Raw genomic sequence first — 9,255 nt, 5'->3', positions numbered from 1 at the left:
CTTTTTTTTTGCTTTCGATAACAACTCAAGCATTTGATATTCAACTTCAGAGGAGCTACTGTTATACCAAGTCCAGACATTATTCCCAGTATTCTGTTTTTACAAGGTACCCAAAGAACAATAGCACTCTGTACAATGTCTAATTCTGTATAAAATGAGGTATTTTTCTCTTCTCTTAGTAGTGCATATCAATGTAACAGTGCAAAACCAATTACAATGACTACATGTTCAAGGACTACCTTGTTAAAATACTTTTTTTTTCTTCTTTTTTTTTCTTTACAGTATTTACCCCACAAACCACTATTACAAGGCTTACACATATTCACTTGAGACATTCCACAAACAAAATCCTTCTGACCAATTCATTTGAGGAACAAGGTTGAAACTGAACACATAATACAACAAAATATCTAGACACTGGCAATAATAAATGCAATGTAAATGACTGTAATTGCTCCAAGCTAATTGCACAGTATTTAAAAGACAATGAAGTGTGTTAAGCAACCATGTTGTTGTTGCTCACCACAAAAGAAACTTCAAGAAAATAATCGGATGAAGAGGGCCGACATGAGACTGTGGAATGTCACCTATTAGGTTCAGGCCATTGGGAAGGTTGAGTCCTCCCCCCCCCCCCTCTCCGCCTCATTGACACAATCACTGTAGTCACGAACAATGTAAGGGACATAGCAAACCATACATAGGTGGTACAAGCTTGCTTTCAAAATTGCCTCCCTTTAAACCTGTCTATTCAGTCATATATTACTTTTTGGGCAGTCTTTGATAACATACTTACACAGTAGCTTCATTCACTGTCTAAAAGCAGCCACATTAAGGGGTTAACAAACGTAGTCTAGTGTCATTGAATCTAAGCCATTGAATGTGTCCAAAGATCCATTTGACTTGGCAGGCCTGAGAAAACCTCAAAACACCCACATTGTCATTTCTGCAAAATAATCATCCATGAACCTAGATAGCAACAAGTATGCACAGTCTAATCACAACTATGATGTTGACCTACCATGTATTGAAATCATTTGTGTTACGGATGCCTATATGTGGTTCCACATGAACATTTACAACACATTCTCATGAGGGAGTGACTACAAGGAATATTAAATATCTTATACTGGTTTATATCAAGAATGCTGTTTGAAGGCAGCTAATACACATCTAACAATTTGCAAAAGACACTCAAGGATATGTCCCTTCAGAGAAGGCCTGAGAGTAATTCTGATGTCTATGTGAAAATCTACAGATTGTCTCATTCTGGTAATACACCTGTTTCCTTTTTTTTTTTGTCCTTATAAAAGATATTGTAAATGTTGTAAGGCGTTTTATATATACAGAGTAAGTGTAGCCTTGTGAGAGCTGTCGACAGAGGCTGAGCTAAACCCCAGCCCTCAAGCCATTGTCCAGCCTGCCCTTCAAGAGAGGCTGCTGTCCCTCACAGCTTTCTGCTCCAAACGTGTCAGCCAGCCCGTAACCAAGCAACACTAGTGACACTCCTGGGCTTGTCCTTGAAGGCTGGAGCTGTCCATCTCTGGATGACCACAACTGAAAAGGTAACAGACAAAAATGGAGGACCCCCCCTCTCCCTCCCTCCCTCCCTCCACTAGCACTGCGAGGAGTTCCCCTAACGACTGTGTTTCTAGGTCTGACGTACGACACAAGGCTCGAGTCAAGGCATCCAGCTGGAATGTACAGATAGAAAAGTTAGTTTCTCAGGAGGCAGTACCATAGTAGGACAATGGCGCAAACTACTAGCTAGCTCCGTCAGAAATGCGCATTAGGTATATATATATATATATATATATATATATATATATATATAGATTATGTACAACAATGTATATAAATTAGTCTGAAAGTCAGATGTCGGAGAAGCACACATGGGGTTTCAAACATGGCAACGGTAGAAAAACCCTACTTCCACAATCAAACCAGGGGGTCATTAGGCTGCCTGCGTTAAAAACTCTCGTCTCTCTCATCTCTGTATGGGGGTTGGCCAGCAGGCAGGCTGTACTGTCAGAGGAGCTGTGGGACATGTGAGGCTCTTAGCAGACTATTAGTGAGACAGACGCTGACAGGGCCACTCACTCTGGCAGTGGATTGGTCGGCTGCATTCAGAGGCCAGTCATGCCTCTGCAACCAGGGACCAACCTTAGCCTCTGGTAGAAGTATCTCAACCAGGGACCAACCTTAGCCTCTGGTAGATGTATCTCAACCAGGGACCAACCTTAGCCTCCAGTAGAAGTATCTCAACCAGGGACCAACCTTAGCCTCCAGTAGAAGTATCTCAACCAGGGACCAACCTTAGCCTCCAGTAGAAGTATCTCAACCAGGGACCAACCTTAGCCTCTAGTAGAGGTATCTCAACCAGGGACCAACCTTAGCCTCTAGTAGAAGTATCTCAACCAGGGACCAACCTTAGCCTCTAGTAGAGGTATCTCAACCAAGGACCAACCTTAGCCTCTGGTAGAAGTATCTCAACCAGGGACCAACCTTAGCCTCCAGTAGAAGTATCTCAACCAGGGACCATCCTTAGCCTCCAGTAGAAGTATCTCAACCAGGGACCAACCTTAGCCTCCAGTAGAAGTATCTCAACCAGGGACCAACCTTAGCCTCCAGTAGAAGTATCTCAACCAGGGACCAACCTTAGCCTCCAGTAGAAGTATCTCAACCAGGGACCAAATTTAGCCTCTAGCAGAAGTATCTCAACCAGGGACCATCCTTAGCCTCCAGTAGAAGTATCTCAACCAGGGACCATCCTTAGCCTCCAGTAGAAGTATCTCAACCAGGGACCAACCTTAGCCTCCAGTAGAAGTATCTCAACCAGGGACCAACCTTAGCCTCTGGTAGAAGTATCTCAACCAAGGACCAACCTTAGCCTCTAGTAGAAGTATCTCAACCAGGGACCAACCTTAGCCTCCGGTAGAAGTATCTCAACCAGGGACCAACCTTAGCCTCCAGTAGAAGTATCTCAACCAAGGACCTAAGCTAGCCTCCGGTAGAAGTATCTCAACCAGGGACCAACCTTAGCCTCTGGTAGAAGTATCTCAACCAGGGACCAACCTTAGCCTCTGGTAGAAGTATCTCAACCAAGGACCTAAGCTAGCCTCCGGTAGAAGTATCTCAACCAAGGACCTAAGCTAGCCTCCGGTAGAAGTATCTCAAGAACAGTCTGAGACATCACTGTCCTGTGGGGCGCTCTGCATTTCCATCTGTGCGATTGTCCAGACTGTGGTGGATGTGAAGAATATCAAGAAAATAAAATGAAATGAAGAATATATATAAATTATATATCTCTGAATCCTCTCAATCGCATATACATAGTTAAATTAATAAAAATCAATTTGGCTATTTCCAAGTTAAAATTAAGGGTATCCATCTCTGAACTAAGCAAACCAGACATACAACACACACACGCACACACAACCCTACTCTGGTAAGGCAAATCTGAACAGGACAAGTCAGGAAAGCTGATGAGGGTTTTGCAGAAATAGCACTGTAATTATCTTCCTTTCAGTCCCTCAGAAGAGAACATAAGGACTTGGGTAGCAGGGCTTGACATTAAGCTTTTTCAGGTACTTGTCCTTCGGACAAGTGAACTTATCTTTTACTTGTCCGAGAGCTCAAATTACTTGTCCAAATCCAAAGATTTTGAAAAAGCAATAATATGAATAATAATATATTATACTCTCACCGGCCACTTCATTAGGTACACCTTTTCAACTGCTTGTTAACGCAAATATCTAATCAGCCAATCATGTGGCAGCAACTCAATGCATTTAGGCATGTAGACATGGTCAAGACGATCTGCTGAAGTTCAAACCAGCATCAGAATGGGAAATAAAGGTGATTTAAGTGACTTTGAACCTGGCATGGTTGTTGGTGCCAGACGGGCTGTTGCGTGATATTATAGTGTCAATATGGACCAAAATCTCTGAGGAATGTTTCCAGCACCTTGTTGAATCTATGCCACAAAGAATTAAGGCAGTTCTGAAGGCAAAAGAGGGGGTCCAACCCCAAGGTGTGCCTAATGAAATGGCCAGTGAGTGTATGTGTATGCAAATAACACATTTGACTACTATTGATTTGATAATGATGTATCCTTAATTTTCAAATGTATTCAATAGTTTGTAATTATTTAAAAACGTAACCCCTAACCCTTTTAGATTAAGATTGGCCACAAAATGGACGAATATCTAGGAATATTTACAAAAAATGTTTGTAACTATAGTCTCTCCCCAATGGAAGCAATCTTATTTGCTAGCTTTTGGATAGTAGCCTATCCTATCCACTTGTTAAGTCTGACGTCAAAAGTGACGTTTAACTATTTCCGAGTCCAAACCAGAAATTCTCCGCACCAGAGTACCTCTGAACTACAGCGGTAGAATGACAGTTTAATCGTTTTTTAGACTCGGATCTATTCATTCAACAAGGGACACAGCACTTTCCCGTTTTCTCCATATTGTCAGGGTATTTGAGCCTCGGAAAAGCGCTATATAAATATAATTTATTATTATTATTATTTCTCCATTTCGAAGACAGCGCCTCAGCCAACGTTGGGACCCGGAAACACGTCACGACTTAACAAGCGGATATTCAAATTGCGAAATCTATAATTAGTGTCATTCTGAAGTTCGTATTGCGATGTGCTGGTCTTAAAACTTCAAACCTAAAATATACGATCGCATCGAACTACATGAAAATAAGCGGCATTGAGAAGAAGCGAATACGCGTTCACGTGAATGGCACTAGTGACAGGAGACCCACAACACTATGGCTGCGTTCGTAAACTCGCTCTGGAATCTGATCAGCACTCATGGAATGCCTTTTGTCCAATCACGTCTTTATGACGTTGAACGCAGTGTGCGCTCTGGCGCTCTGAGCGAATTTACGAACTATGACGATAACGAACTACGAGAGACTGAAATAGCGAGAATGAGGCGCGGCATCGCTTTGCTTGCTTTTTTTTTTACTATTCAGATCGGAAGGAGGAATTCATGTTTGCAGATATTAATACATATTGATTTCTTTTTTTGTTTTGACTTGTCCATCGGACAACTGCAGGAGGAAGTCCACTTGTCCGAACATAAAATGTACTTGTCCCGGACAAGCGGACAAGCCTTAATGTCGAGCCCTGGGTAGTGTGTGTAGTGGGGATACATTAGAAAATGTTAGTCACAATGGTTTTCATTTCCAACTAGCAATAACAGAAACAAATCTGTTAATCTGTCCCTTTCAATGTACAACAAAATAAAACCTCTATCTAACAGACTCTCACACACATCTAGATGAAATGAGTCATTTGGCATCCATTAAAGAGGCAAGGAGACAAGAGTGCTTAGACAGAGGACACATCTGTCTCTACCTCTATCTCCATGTGACTCTGGCCAAACTCTTGATTATCTTCAAGGGAAAGGAGCAAATCAACCAATAGCTAGCAAACACATTTGACAACGGTATGATGTCTCTCAGTCAAAAATCGAACACGTTTAACAAAAGACGAACTGAACTGAGTCAAACTGAAGCAGGCATATCTACATATAAGTGCTGTAATATTTATACAAAATAGCTTATCAACTGCAATAATAACAATGAAAATTAATGAAAATGTTTTCCGAAGACAAAAATATGATGCCATGAAAGATGATAATATTTCCGGTTCTGATTTTTTCCATAACAGTACAGTATATCTCAAAAGTGAGTACACCCTTTAGATTTTTGCAAATATTCTGTCATATCCTTTCAGGGGATAACACTATCTTAATGAAACTTTGATGTAACTTAAAGTAGTCAGTGTGCTGCTTGAATAACAGTATAGATTTATTGTCCATTGAAAATTACTCAGTACACAGCTGTTAATGTCTAAACAGCTGGCAACAAAAGTGAGTACACCCCATAGTGAACATGTCTAAATTGTGCCCAAAGTGTCAATATTTTGTGTGACCACCATTGTTATCTAGCACTGCTTTCCTAACAACAAGCCGTGGATAAATGGGAACATCAAGAACCTTCTGAAAAGGAAGAGGAGGCTGTTTAAGGCAGGGGACACTGAGGGAGCCAGGGCCGCTCAGAAGGAGGTGAAGAAGGAGCTGAGAGCAGCCAAAGAGGAATACAGGAGGAAATTGGAGGGCGGGCTAGTGGCCCACAGCTCCAAGGAGGTGTGGAAGGGTTTCAAGAAGATCACGGGCCACAAGCAGCCACATACTGTGGTGGAGGGGACCCGAGAGCAGGCGGATGACCTGAACTGCTTCTTTAACAGGTTTGACCAACCATCCCCCTGTCACCCCCCCACAGCCCCCGACCCTCTCCTCCCCTCTCCAATGTACCGCACCCCTGGCAACAGTAGCCCCCACTCCCCCTGACCCCCTCACACCCCAGCAGCAATTGCCTCCCCTTACCAACACCAGGAGCCAGGGAGCATGCTTCACACCTGGAGACACCTGTACTCACAGCTTTATAACAACTGAGCAGGTGAGAAGGCAGCTCTCCAGGGTGAATGTGAACAAGTCCAGAGGTCCAGACAACATCAACCCCAGGGTTCTGAAGGTGTGTGCTGGAGAGCTGGCGGACACATTCCAACATCTCTTCAGTCTATCTCTAAGACTGAGGAGGGTGCCACAGCTCTGGAAGACCTCTTGCATCGTCCCAGTGCCAAAGAAGGGACGGCCCAGCACCCCAAACGACTACAGACCTGTCGCCCTGACACCACAGGTCATGAAGATCCTGGAGAGGCTAGTGCTGCAACACCTTAAGCCCCAGGTGAAGGACTTCCTGGACCCCCGGCAGTTTGCATACCAGGAGAGCATTGGGGTGGAGGATGCCATCATTTACATGCTGCACAGGGCCTACACACACCTGGAGAGGCCACAGAGCATGGTGAGGACCATGTTCTTCGACTTCTCCAGTGCATTTAACACCATCAAGCCATCACTGCTGGCTGACAAACTAGCAGTGATGTGTGTGGAGGACTCCCTGACGGCTTGGATCCACAACTACCTCACAGACAGACGTCAGTATGTGAGACTGCAGGGCTGTCAGTCTGAGGTGGTGGTGTGCAACACCGGTGCCCCCCAGGGAACTGTTCTGTCACCCTTTCTCTTCACCCTCTATACCTCCGACTTCCAGTTTAGCTCCGACCAGTGCCACCTGCAGAAGTTTTCTGATGACTCCTCTATCGTCGGTTACATCACAGACGACAGGGATGAGGAGTACAGGGCCCTGGTGGAGAGCTTTGTGCAGTGGTGCGACACCAACTACCTTTTGCTCAACACCAGCAAAACAAAGGAGTTGGTGGTGGATTTTAGGAGGAAGAGAAGGACCCCAGCCCCCATCACCATCAAGGGGGTGGAAGTCGAGAGGGTGGACTCCTACAGGTACCTGGGAGTACAAATTAATAACAAACTGGACTGGACTGACAACACCGAGGCTCTTCTCAGGAAAGGGCAGAGCAGACTGTTTTTCCTGAGAAGGCTGAGGTCTTTCGGTGTCTGCAACAAGCTGCTGCGAATGTTTTATCAGTCGGTGGTTGCCAGCGTTCTGTTCTTCGCCGTGGCCTGCTGGGGTGGAAACATCTGTGCCAGGGATGCTGCGAAGCTAAACAAACTGGTGAAGAAGGCCAGCTCTGTGGTGGGGACCGGGCTGGACAGCCTAGAGGTGGTGGCAGAACAGAGGATGGGGAAAAAACTGGCGGCCATGCTGGCCAATCCCTCCCACCCGATGTACTGCGAGCTGGCGGGGATGAGGAGCAAGTTCAGCCACAGATTTGTTCTCCCCCGTCAAAGTACAAAAAGATTTGGACAGTCCTTTGTTCCAGCTGCACTCCGACTCTACAACCAGGCCCTGCAGGGTGGGGTAGACCTGGAGCTGGAACTTTGGAACTTGGAACTTTTTACTTATTGAGCCTGCACTGTTTGATGTATTTTACTGAATGTTTTCTGTCTGCCCTAACTAAGCTGTTTGACAACAAAATTTCCCCATTGGGGACAATAAAGGTTTTCAATCAATCAATCAATAACCCTCCTGGGCATGGAATTCACCAGAGCTGCACAGGTTGCTTCTGGAATCTTCTTCCACTCCTCCATGACGACATCACGGAGCCCACGGATGTTGGACACCTTGCACTCCTCCACCTTCCTCTTGAGGATGCCCCACATGTGCTCAATTGGGTTTAGGTCTGGAGACATACTTGGCCAGTCCATCACCTTAACCTTCAGCTTCTTCAGCAAGGCCGTTGTCATCTTGGAGGTGTGTTTAGGGTCATTATCATGTTGGAAAACTGCCCTACGGCCCAGTTTCCGAAGAGAGGGGATCATGCTCTGCTGCAGGATGTCACAGTATATATTGGAATTCATGTGTCCCTCAATGAAATGCAGCTCCCCAGAGTGCCGGCAGCACTCATGCAGCCCCAGACCATGATGCTGCCACCACCATGCTTGACTGTAGGCAAAACACATTTGTCTTGGTACTCCTCACCAGGGTGCCGCCACACACGCCGGACACCATCTGACCCAAATAGGTTTATTTTGGTCTCATCAGACCACAGGACATGGTTCCAGTAACTCATGTTCTTGGATTCATTGTCTTCAGCAAACTGTTTGCGGGCTTTCTTATGCATCGGTTTCAGAAGAGGCTTCTGTCTGGGGCGACGGCCATACAAACCGATTTGATGCAGTGTGCGGCGTATGGTCTGGGCACTGACAGGCTGACATCCCACTTCTGCAACCTCTGCAGCAATGCTGGAAGCACTTGCACGTCTATTTTTGGAAACCAACCTCTGGATATGACGCTGAGCACGTGGACTCAGGCGAGGCCTGTTCCGAGTGGAACCTGTCCTGGAAAACCGCTGTATGATCTTAGCCACTGTGCTGCAACTCATTTTCAGGGTGTTGGCAATCTTCTTCAGTGTTTCCTCCAGTATTTTTTACATTAGCGCGATTTTTTTTCCGCGTGCACGCGCATGAAACGCGCACGCGCGCTCAAAACAACGACCTAATTTCAACCCCCAAAAAATAAAAAATATACAGAATATAAACTTGTGATACCGGTTTCCATCCATCAGCTCTGAAGGTTTACGTTACTCACGGATCCAATGTTCTTCCAAACGAGCAGTCTGGCTCCGTCTCAAACACAACAGGAAAAGTATGTCCAACTTGGCGAAAGTTTCCGAGTATTTCCAACTTGCGCGAGTTCTTCAACTTGCAACAGTTTTTCAGCAGGGATGGTTGAGTCTGCACGGTTCTCATGCCG

The sequence above is a fragment of the Nansenia antarctica genome (assembly GCF_963989245.1).
Source record: "Nansenia antarctica genome assembly, chromosome: 1".
Classification (NCBI taxonomy): domain Eukaryota; kingdom Metazoa; phylum Chordata; class Actinopteri; order Argentiniformes; family Microstomatidae; genus Nansenia; species Nansenia antarctica.
Note: the sequence above shows the minus strand (reverse complement) of the source record.